The sequence below is a fragment of the Coptis chinensis genome, chromosome 1, assembly GCF_015680905.1.
Source record: "Coptis chinensis isolate HL-2020 chromosome 1, ASM1568090v1, whole genome shotgun sequence".
Classification (NCBI taxonomy): Eukaryota; Viridiplantae; Streptophyta; class Magnoliopsida; order Ranunculales; family Ranunculaceae; genus Coptis; species Coptis chinensis.
Genome location: NC_141456.1, coordinates 83,553,721 through 83,565,163, shown reverse-complemented (window position 1 = coordinate 83,565,163; position 11,443 = coordinate 83,553,721).

The window sequence follows — 11,443 nt, the reverse complement described above, 5'->3', positions numbered from 1 at the left end:
AACATGCCATCTTTGATCGTTTTGTTTTTAGCCTCATAATCCCACCTAATATCATATGTTACCATTAGAAGCCCATTTGAGCCTTAGCCCATTTTTTGTTTTCCCACAATACAAGCCCATATCCTTTAAGAAGCCTAATAAATCCTTGGCATACCCATAGATCACCAATACCTATTTTTATAGAACTTGTCATATTCCAGGGGCATCATTTCATCCATCTTTGATCACTTAAACAATCCCCAATGTTATTTATCCCAAGAAGGTGTTGAAAAATATCCTAGTGCAAGGGGCAAAAAAAAAACACAGTCAAAACTCAAAATGCTTAGAGTTGGTCAAAATAATCAACAATAATCAACACCGGTCCAAAATGGAAAACCTAAACAAGGGGCAGTTTCATTTGAGATTTGGGATCCGTATCATCATCTCATTACCATCATTCCAATTACTCATCCTTTTATATGACAAGTTCTACTCCAAAAATAATTTTTTGATCCTATCCTTTCTTTTTGAGCCCATCACCTAAGCCTACATTATAGTCCTATGAAAGTCCACTCTTGATCTCTAAGTCTATTATATCTCCTAGTTGAGAAGTACTCGAGGCAAAAAAAATAAATAAAAAAATGGAAGGTATTGGAGGATTCACAACTAGTGATTGCGATGTATGAGAAAATTGTCTCCAGAAGATTAGTTCTATGCTTTATGCTCTATCTGTTTTGGAAGAAAATTTTTGGGTGGCGTTCAATACTTTGTGAAGGTCAAGCAATCAAAGGGAAAAGAATATCATCTAACTCATAGGTGCCAAGTTTGATCGTACTTCTATCATATGGTCATCCTCATGCTCATCTTCTTATCGGTAACTCATTCCCCTACCTTCATTTGTTATTGAATCATTTGTGGTGTTTCTTGTTTTGTGGATAAAAAAATGTTTTGTTTTCCATTGTTTTCAAAATAAATTTCAAAATAATAATAATAATAATAATAATAATAAAATATATATTTTGTTTTCAAAAAACTTGGTTTGCTTTGGATGGTTTATGATAAAAGATCTAGGATGACATTTGCACGTAGAAAATTCTGAAGCAATATATCCTAAATAAACCATGTATGTATTTTTCTGCTAAGATAGCATTCAAGTAATTTGGTCCGTACATGCATCATAATCTCACCACTCGTTCATATTCAACTAACATAATTGCATTTTTCTTCCCTACATGCATGTATACCATTGTATTATACCATTTGTAGAGGGATGAATTAATACCTGATCTTTGTCAAAGAGTTGTTTCCCAATTCCACAGGCTGTTCAAGACTACAAATTCCAAAAGTGAACGAAACAGTTGCAGCCATTGGCAAATAAAGTAACTGATTTCAAAATAAATTAATTGGTTTGAATAAAATAGCTAGATATGAGCTAGCTTACCACTGGATGGCATGCATTAGCATAGCGATAACATCATCACTTCGTTATTATCTTTTGCTTGGATGTGCGCGATAACATCATCATGACGAGGGGGCCGTTATCGCTCACTCTCAATTTCTTCCAAAAAAATGACTACTATATATATGAAAATGATTTTGTTACTAAAACAGGTATGACCAAAAATAAGAACCCCTTCCCCTAACTAACATAAGAAAGCTCTATTTCTAATTTTATGTATTTTGAGAAACAACACTTTTAAAAAGTGTTTTTCCTGTTTGGAAAAACAAAAAAGATGAAAAGAGAAAAAAAAAATAATAACATTCTCAAATCTCAGTCCCAATAATTCATATGTATGTTTATTGGTATGTTTTCTAAACCTTAATTCCCCAAACTCTTATTTTTGTAGTTTTTTTATAATAAATTTTATTAGTTATAATTCAATTTTGTACGTAATGAATTCAATCCATCAATTACTAGTCTATTACAATTTTAATTTGTTGCATAAAATTGTAGTAAATTTACTTTTGAATCTACTTAAAGCATTGATTGAAATTTCGGATTAAATGAAAACTAAAACTAAAAAAAAAAAACAATTAAAATAAATGCTAAAGTGACCACAAAAAAATGTCGGGTGTCTAAACATGTATAGTTTAAAACAATGGTGGGATCATAAACCATGTTGGAACAAACTAGTTTGAAAATCCAAATTTTGCTTACCCACTATAGATTTGACTGTAAACATGAGAATTATGTTCCCAATCCAGAATTTGTAAACGCTTTGTAAGTCTGTAACACCATTTTTTGTTATTAATATTAATTACCCTTTAGCCAAAAAAAAAATGTCTAAATATTGTATAATATTTTTTATTGCGCCTATGTGTTTATTTTTTTTCCCAATGCCTTTTGGACTATTTTCCTTACAGTTCTAAAGAATTCATTGTTTTTTTCATTTGTGGAATTTTAAAGTGGTTTTCATAAGCATATATATTTGTAAGAAGCATATATTTGTAGGCACTTTCTTCTTAAGTTCCTAATTTTCTAAAGCTAAATATCCGTGTAATTTTTTTTTCTCCTAAATCTATCTATTAAGCAATCTAGTCTTTTGTAATTCCAAAATTTATATATCTTTTGTGATGGGATTCGAATTGTGTTTTTTTTCTTTTTTACTTTTAAAAATATTTGAGGGAAAACAAAAATTAGAAAATTGTGTTATCTTATTTTAGTTTTTATATAATGACTAGTTGTGGCTCACCCTCACCGAATTTCCTGGCTCCGCCACTGGCGACAGGTATGATTTCCTCCTCCCTCTTTGTATATATCGAGCTAACGAGGTTTTGCATGTAAGTTTTAATTAGTGTTTGATCTTACTAAAAAAAAAAAAAAAAAAAAAAAAAAAAAAAAAAAATTGTACTGGCTTACCGAATGACTGCATGACGTTTTATGGTTGCCATACTCTCTGTTGCTGTACGCCGGCAAAGGTACGTATATTTCCTCCCCTGTTTATATAGGCTTGATTTGGACGGCTTAATTAGAAAGTGCACATGAATGTATGATGAGCGGTGGATTTTGTTTACAAAAAGTGAAACTGTTCGATTTTGTCCGTTTTTGTTTACTAAACCGAAACAGTCTGATTTTAGAAAAGGACGAAACATGTCTGATTTTAGAAAAGGATGGAACAGTTTGATTTTGGGAAAAGATTCCTTCCTTTTTTTAAAAAATTGTTCTAATTTAATGATATGGTGCCCCCTTACCTATTTTGTCATCAGGTTCGGTCTTGTTCAACCCGGTTTGGACAAGTCTGACCTGGTTAGACATGTTGCCCCGGTTTTCACCAGTTTGACTTGGGTTTGACAGTTTGACCAGTTTGACTGTTGACCAAGTTTGACTAAATTGAAAAAAAAAAAAAAAAGATGAATACTAGTATCATGGGGTTCTTACCCTCCAGTGTGAGAAAATATTCATCAAGTTTTGTTTTCACTACCGCACTATTGGCAATCACTTTATCATTAATATCATTTCGGTAACTCCATTTGTGCAACATTAAAATTGTTCGCGAGAACAATGTCAGTTTTTACTGATAGCCTCACAGATGGATCAACCTGAACTCATAGTGACAGTTTTTTCCAATCCGAGTACTTAAACGTAATTGATTGATTGATTGATTGAACTTGAATATTATCATCACCAGCATCCATCTTTCATCTCCAGCACATCTCTTATCTTCCCCAGCAGTGTTCGTCTGTGTCTTCTTCCTTCATCTTTAGAATCTCTCATCCCCAGTGGATCGTCTTGCTTTCCTCGGTGAGTCTTTCCTTACGTCAGTGTTTGGTTATCACCATTATATGAGAATCTTTAATCTAAGTCAAAATCATGAATGAATTGATCTATCCACTTGATTTCACTAGTTTTCCAAAATGAATTTGAAAATATCATATTTCAAAGAAAAAAAAAAAAAATTGTCCCTTGATTTCAAAAGAGTTGTTCATCATTCTCAGAAAATATTTTTCAATCAACCAATATCATGTTACGCGGTGTAAGTCCGTCCGATGCTTCCGCTAGCATTGATATTTTGTCTTGTGGTATAAGTTTGTCTGATGCTTCCACAGATAATCCAGTCACCATGTTGCGTGGTATAAGTCCGTTCGATGAATCCACCAACATTCAATCATTTTTAAGCCCTCACAAACAACTTGAAAAAAATTGAGGATTTCAAATATCCAGGAAAATGCCCTCTTTCAAAAATATTTTTCAAATGAATTTTCAAAAATTGCATGAGATCTTTTGGCTGGAGCTTGGCAAAAATGGTTTGTCTCCATGGCTTTGCCGTTCAGTTGCAAGCAACCTCCACCAAAGAGGGGCAACAGTAGACACCCCATTTTTGCACCCCAGGCATAATTCATTCACGATTTTGCCTTGAATTAAATTTGATCACAAAAAGTGATTTGCTTTCTAGAGTCTTCTTTTCTATATCAAACTTCTTTCTTTTCATCTTCTTTTAGCGTCTTTAGACTATCCTCATCATGTTCTAGCTATGTCTGAAGTTTCGTTGCTTTCTGAGTTTTGAGCTGAAAATGACCAAAATGCCCCTATAACCCTTTGGAGCCCAAATCTCGCTTTTTCCACTCTTTCTTTGGATGAGATTATTTCATATTTGAATTCCCCTTGAAAAATCCTTCGAAATGAGTACAAGATTTCCTAGGTTCCTTTTGGATTTTGAAAACCCTAATTTTGCCCTATCCCGTTTCAGCCCGTTGTGCGCACTGCTGAGTGCAACGATTTTTTGGAGTAAGATTTCGACCCAATGGTATTTTTAAGAGTTCATGGACCTTCCTAATGGATTAATTAATATTTTTTGTGAAGAAGAGCTTGACTAATTTTGACCCGGTCAAAGGGAATTTGCAGCATTGAAAATATGGTCAAAATGGGCTTTTTTGTGGATTTTGGACTTATGCTCGTGGGCTGTGGATCCAGCTCCAGTTGGAACTTTTCATTAGGTTTTCTAGCCCATTTTTCAAGCATCCAAAAACCTAGAGAACCTTCCTTAATTTTTTTGATTTGATTTGATCTCAAAAATCAAGAATATTCTAGAGAATATGCCATTTTGGAGCCATGTTTGGAAACCCTGGATTATGGGCTCATTGAGGACGTGTAGGGCTTGATTTTTTTCCCTAATTCATCTAAATGATCCAAAAACCAAGGGCCAAGATCGCACCCCTTATCCCACCTCTTGAATCAAGGGCCAGATTTAGGAGGTGCATCCAAAAAGATATCAAGCCATTGGATTTTTCTTCATCAATACTCAGCCATTTTATCAAACTCATTACCATATTTGAAATCCATCCCAAAAAGCTATAAATATGGGTCTCATTCACCCACAAAAAAGATCATCTGGAGTTAGAAATTCAGAGTTAATAATCTGGACCTAGCTATTCAGAGCTAACAGCCTAGTAGTTTTCTTTTCTTGAGTGTTGTTTTTTTTTTCTTTTCTAGTTCATCATTCTAGAGTAGAATTTCTTTAGTTTAATCTGGAGTTGAAGGTAAAATTTTGACTTCGAGGTTTTTCTAATGAAGTTCTTCGTGTTCTTCATCTTTAGTCTTCTTTTCCCCTCTTTCAATCTTGAGTAGAAGCTTCTTTTCACCAAAAGTTGTTTTTTTTTCTCAAATCACCTATTTCAATCCAAAAATCATAGTTGTCAATTCCAAATCAAGTTTATCATCATCATTTATGAACAATCAATCAAGATCATCAATCAATCAATCAATCTACAATCAAGTATGAGACAACATTCCAAACAAGGTGACATCTTTCTTTTCTCTTTTATTTTAATTAGTATTGCATATTAGGATTATTTGTTTTTTTAGTTTTACTATAGTATATAGTCATTTGCTTTTAAATAATTTAGTGAAGATTATCCAACTTGGTAGATTAATTTTTCAAGCTTTCTTCGTTCGCCTATCTTAATACATTACACCTCAATAGAAGTAAGGCTGGTTTTACCAGGAAAGTGTGGGTGCCTAACACCTTCCCACATCGTACCTTGACTCCCGAACCCAATAATTATCTAGTTTTGAGGGTTTTACTCAACTTTTCCTTAATAAAGTTAGTGGCAACTCTAAAATTAATTGCATAGACCTAGGTACACATTTTTGTGCGTACACATTGCATGCAAACTTTTCAAAAACTTCAAACCTACAAAAGAATTTTACTATTTGACCATCCAATACATTTGTGTGCGCATATAAGTAGATTCTAAATAGTCTCGCAATGGTGCATGAGACTATGCTCAGGCTATACAAAGCTTAGCACGTTCAAAACTTACCCACGTAGGAGAGCACGTCAATCTCGACATACTCCTATTTCTCATCCCCCAACTACTAGGATGGCGGATGAAGTAGTTTAAGCTGAAGAGCCTCTCTCTAGTTTCTACACACCTTTAGAAGATGGCCCTCCATCTTGTATATGACTCACACAGCTTAATAGCAATTTCCGCATCCCACCGAATGTGTTCAATCTCTTACTCGTCTTTTACGGTTTCAAACACGAGTTACTGTACGAACAACTACACCGGATACATGAAGTATGCATTATGTTAAATCATCCAGGCATTTCTGATGTTTAGGTTAAACTAAGAGTGTTTTCCTTCACTCTAGCTGGCAAGAGCCATGCATGGCTTCTATCGCAGAAGGCTGATTCTTTAAATACATGGGAAAAGGTAGTGTTCTCCTTCATGAATAAGTACTTTCCACCAAAGAAAATAGAGGAGATAGTAATCAAGATATAGTTTTTCAGTCAGAGTCCGAATAAGACATTCTCTGAAGTATGGGATAGATTCTCTGACCTGCTCGATTCGTGTCCTCACCATAAACTAGAAAAATCCACTCTTGTCTAATGTTTTTTCAAAGGTTTTCTCCGAGAACACAAAATCACACTAGATATCATGAGTAATGAAAATTTTTTAGATAAAGGTGTTACAGAAGCTCTAACCTTTCTTGAAAACCAAGCAGAAAAAAGTACTCATTGGGGCGACACAAACAATTCCAGAATATTCCAGCCCAATATTTCTAAAGCCGATGGTATCTTTGAGGTAAAATCCGATCCAAAGATGAAAACACTAATCGAAAGCCTCACAAGAAAGATAGATGCTCTTGCAACCAAACAAAAAGACCATACTCCCTAACCAGTCATAAACATCGATATAGCACCATGCAGTTTCTGTCTCGATCTAAATCACGTATCTACCCATTGTCCCTTGCTCAACAACATAACATCACTTCAACTAGAAGAAGTTTGTGCTTTCAATGTACCAAATGCATAATGGAGACAACACCCAAATTTTTAATGGAATACTAATCCACAAACCCAACCACCTCCAGGGTTCACAAATCATGTCAAACCACAAAATACATTCAATCAGTTTAGACAAGGATAAGGTACTTACAATAATCAGAATAGAGAGATGGTTCCATCCAACTTTAACCAGAACTACCAAAATCTACCAATCAACAACCAAAGAGACCTAGTTCCAATTGCCCAATCTACTAATATCCCATTAGACAAAACATCCGAGATAATGCTATCTTTGATGTATTAACAATCTTAAATCTTGGTGTCCATACAACAATCTCTAAGCCACCTAACTCAAGAGAAAGCCCAGAAAGGTGTGTTCCTAGGACAAGCAATTATTATTCCTAAACAAGCAAACTCAGCCTTGGAAGATACAAGCGCGTAAAATACTATCATGAGTTATGGTCTACGGATGTAGAAGAAACCATTCTCGAAGATCCTATCTATGAGGATTAAATCCTCTGTTCCGTGATGTATTTCCAATCTTTTCCTTCCCTTACATCTGTTTCTATGGAATACATCAGAAAAGGTAATCAGACCACTCTACTTGGAGTGTGTGGTTGTAAGTGCCAGAGCCTTGAGTCCACGTATACTTGCATATTCCTTGTTAGCACTTTTACTCATAGTTGGAGTAGTGTACCTTTATGGAGCAAGTATACAATTTTCTTTTTCTTTATTTTACACTCTTTTTGTTTAAAATAGCTTTTCCTTGTTGTTTTTACAAAAGTTCTTAGTTTTTCCAGTTTTTATAATAGAGGATTCTCGATACAACACTACTCATGTGTTTTTGTTCCAAAACGGGCAATAGATTATACAGGGACCAACCCCTAGAAAAATGCAATCTAGGGGCGGTTTGAGATAAGTTTGCTTATTAAGGTTGCCTATATCACCGCACTATTTGCATGGGTCAAGACATTCCATGTCTTGCATAGTAAAACCCCCAACTCGTATAACTAAAGCTCTATCTGTCTTGATTGGGTTCACTCGAACCTACATAAAAGTTGCCTAAGACAATCTGTTATGGTATGTTTTTATCACAACTTTTGTACGAGTCCTTTGTATATATCTCTACATAGTTTTCAAAAACTTGAGGATATAAAAATTTAAAATCTTACGTCCCAGAGTAACCAAAATGATATTGGATAAATATATGATTTTATCTTCTTGCAAAAACCCTCTATTTGGTTAGAGATATCTTTTAAGAAAAACAAGAACCAAAGAAAACAAAAAAACTCAATGAGGAGTCGAATTCTAGAATTAAACAAATGGTGTAACCCAAAGTGAAACCATGATCTGTTAATTCTATTATGCACCTCTCTATTATTGTCTCAAGAATCTAACGTTAAAAGACTCATTTTGTACAAAAATTTCCCCCTCTTTTCTAAAAACTCTACAAAATTTCTAGCTGCCAAAAATTTCAAATACTTATTTTCTCCCCCCTTTCTACAAACCTTTCAAAATGTCTAAAAATAGTTCTTCGCCACCGAGCAAGGCCTATAATGGAGACGTGTACCCTCTGGTTATGAAGTTTTTGCATCTCTTCCGATTGATATTAAACATGATATCTGGAAGAGAATTCACACCATTACACCTAGTGTAGGAAAAAGTTCTTATGCATGCAGACGGCACGCAGTCAGGAAGAACTGGTGCTTGAGATGTCAAACACCAAACTGCCCTGGGCTTCAACCGATAAGTGAAGGCTCAGTATTTACAGTCTACATGTGTCTTACACCAAAACACAGTGCCCAGCTTCATAGAGTAATCAAACCATCTAGTTGGGATTGACTCGAGTCTTGGGGATCTGACTAAAAATGACCCATATTTTTACATTTTTTCAAAATATAATCCAAAAAAATTAATTAATCTTTAATTTTACGTTTGTATATTATTTCCACCATCCATTCCCTTTTCTCTCATAACACTCTTTTTGATTGATTCCGCTATTCGTGTGCTTTGTTTTCAAGTTGGCATACTCTCATTCTTTTTAGAACTCATTTGTGTATACAGCTTATGCCAGCTTCACCCTTCTAGGCGTTCATCTATCATCTTGTGTGAAGTATACCCTTAGATCAAAGCACATGATATACCGTTAGATAGGATTTTTTGCGCTGATTGTTTAGACAGTTCGTTTGTTCGAATCGAACCGGTGACGAAGCGGGGATTTGCATTTTACGTGTTACGAGAAGGAATAAGACCTTTTCGATATTTCCTCATTTCATATGGGCTTGGGCCAAAAATTTCAAACCCTTAAAACCCAACAGCTGACAGTCGTACGTGGGTTTAAATTCCAACCACGCGACCACCCGACGTACCGTCTTCTTCATAAAAAAAACCTAGCTCACAAAATCTAACCCGAAACACGCCCGCACCTCACCAACTTACGCTGTGCCTCATTCTTCACCAAATAAAAAAAAAGTTCCTACTGCCACTAGAAAACCCTTCCCCCCACCTCATATCCACATTCAATTTAACCAACCTAACCTCTCTTGGCTGCCAATAAAAAGATTGTACCCAAAATGGATTTTTCTAATCTATTTGATTTGGGGGTTTTTGATGTTTTCTTCAAGGGACAGATCCTTAGAAAAGGTTGGAGGACACTCTTGCTATAACCCTCTACTCATTACTCCCCTTCTCTTGTTTAAGCTTTCTATCGCTGCTTAGCTCGCGATAACTAAGGCTTGGTTACCATTTCGTTTGGAGGTAGCTCACATGTGTTGACTAAGTAGGCAGTTGGGTTGGTTTTAGGTATCGAAGTGCGACACAAGGTACCCCGAGAGTCAGCAATTCCATGGCACAGTGTTTGATTTGATACATGCGATTATGTTAGATGGCGAGTACGTCAATGGTTCCACCTGTGCGAGGCAGACTTCTTTGAAATAACACCAGCTAGCAGTGGCAACTTGGATTGCGCACAACCTAGTGGGGACGACGAAACCTTCGAATATAAGTAAGTCGATCCTTCACATTCTTTAGATTTTACAGACCCGGAACAACGGGTTCTGTATTAGTTCTTTCCTGTGGGACTAGCTTTCTCAATCTAGACGGAGTACTGCTCCCCTTCCTACCCTTGTAACTAAGCTCATGCTTAGTTGGGGAGCAGCAGTTCCGAGTGACTTTGTGGTAGTAAAGTTTTCCATAATCACTCCTATCTACCTTCATTGCGTTCAGCATGACTAGTCCCCAAAGGCTGTACAAGAGATCGAGCACGGTCTCGATGATGACGACGCTCCACCTCTTAAGTAGATTACTTTGCTGCAGGAGCTCTGTCTCAGTTCATACGCCCTTGGATGCTTTGCGATTAATGCATGAGGGTTAGCGTCAACTACATCAGCAGTTGAGTACAATTTAACGAGAGCAGCGCGATTTTCAGGCCAGCACTCTCCAGATGCTTCAGGAGCTGCTATATGAGATTGTTCCATAGGCTCCTACGCCTGAGAGAGCTCGACGAGAGGGAAGATACAGGAGTAGCTCGAGTTCGTCTCGACGTCATTAATTACCCCATGCTGGTTATGACTAGGCAACTCCCTAGTGTCCGCATAGTTATATGTAATTTGTTTTAGTTGTAGTACATGTCTTTACTTTCTGCACTTCTAGTTTTTATTAGTATTATCTATTATGTATGCCTGTGTTTTGTGGAATGTATAAGGATTTGTGGTATATGAACAGAAGGACATACAAATACATCATGCCCAAATTTTCTTATTTTCTACACTATGCATGTTTTTACCAAAAAAAAAAAAAAAAAACCAAAAATTTCATGTTAGAATAATTACGTTTTTACCTTTTAGTTAACCCAGGTACATCTTGTTCTTTATCTATCCAACCACACTCCAAACTTGTTTAGGGGTGGTATATTTTCATAATGAAGAACAAAGTACAGGTCAGTGCCGTTTTTGCTCATGTTCCTATGGTAATCTCCTTTCTTTTCTTTATACTATGAGGAAAAATTATATTTCTGTTTGGGGGTGGTATAGTAATATTCTGCAAAAACTAGGCATTTATTATATAGTATTCTTATATTATATAGATTTAGTATATTTCTATATTTCTTTCTTTCTTAAAATATTTTGAAAAGACCAAAAATATTTTTCTGTTTAGTACTAAAAATCTTGTTTTCCTTTTTCTATAATAAATAAATGGTTTAGAAGTCTCATTATAGCAATAGAATAAAGATTTGT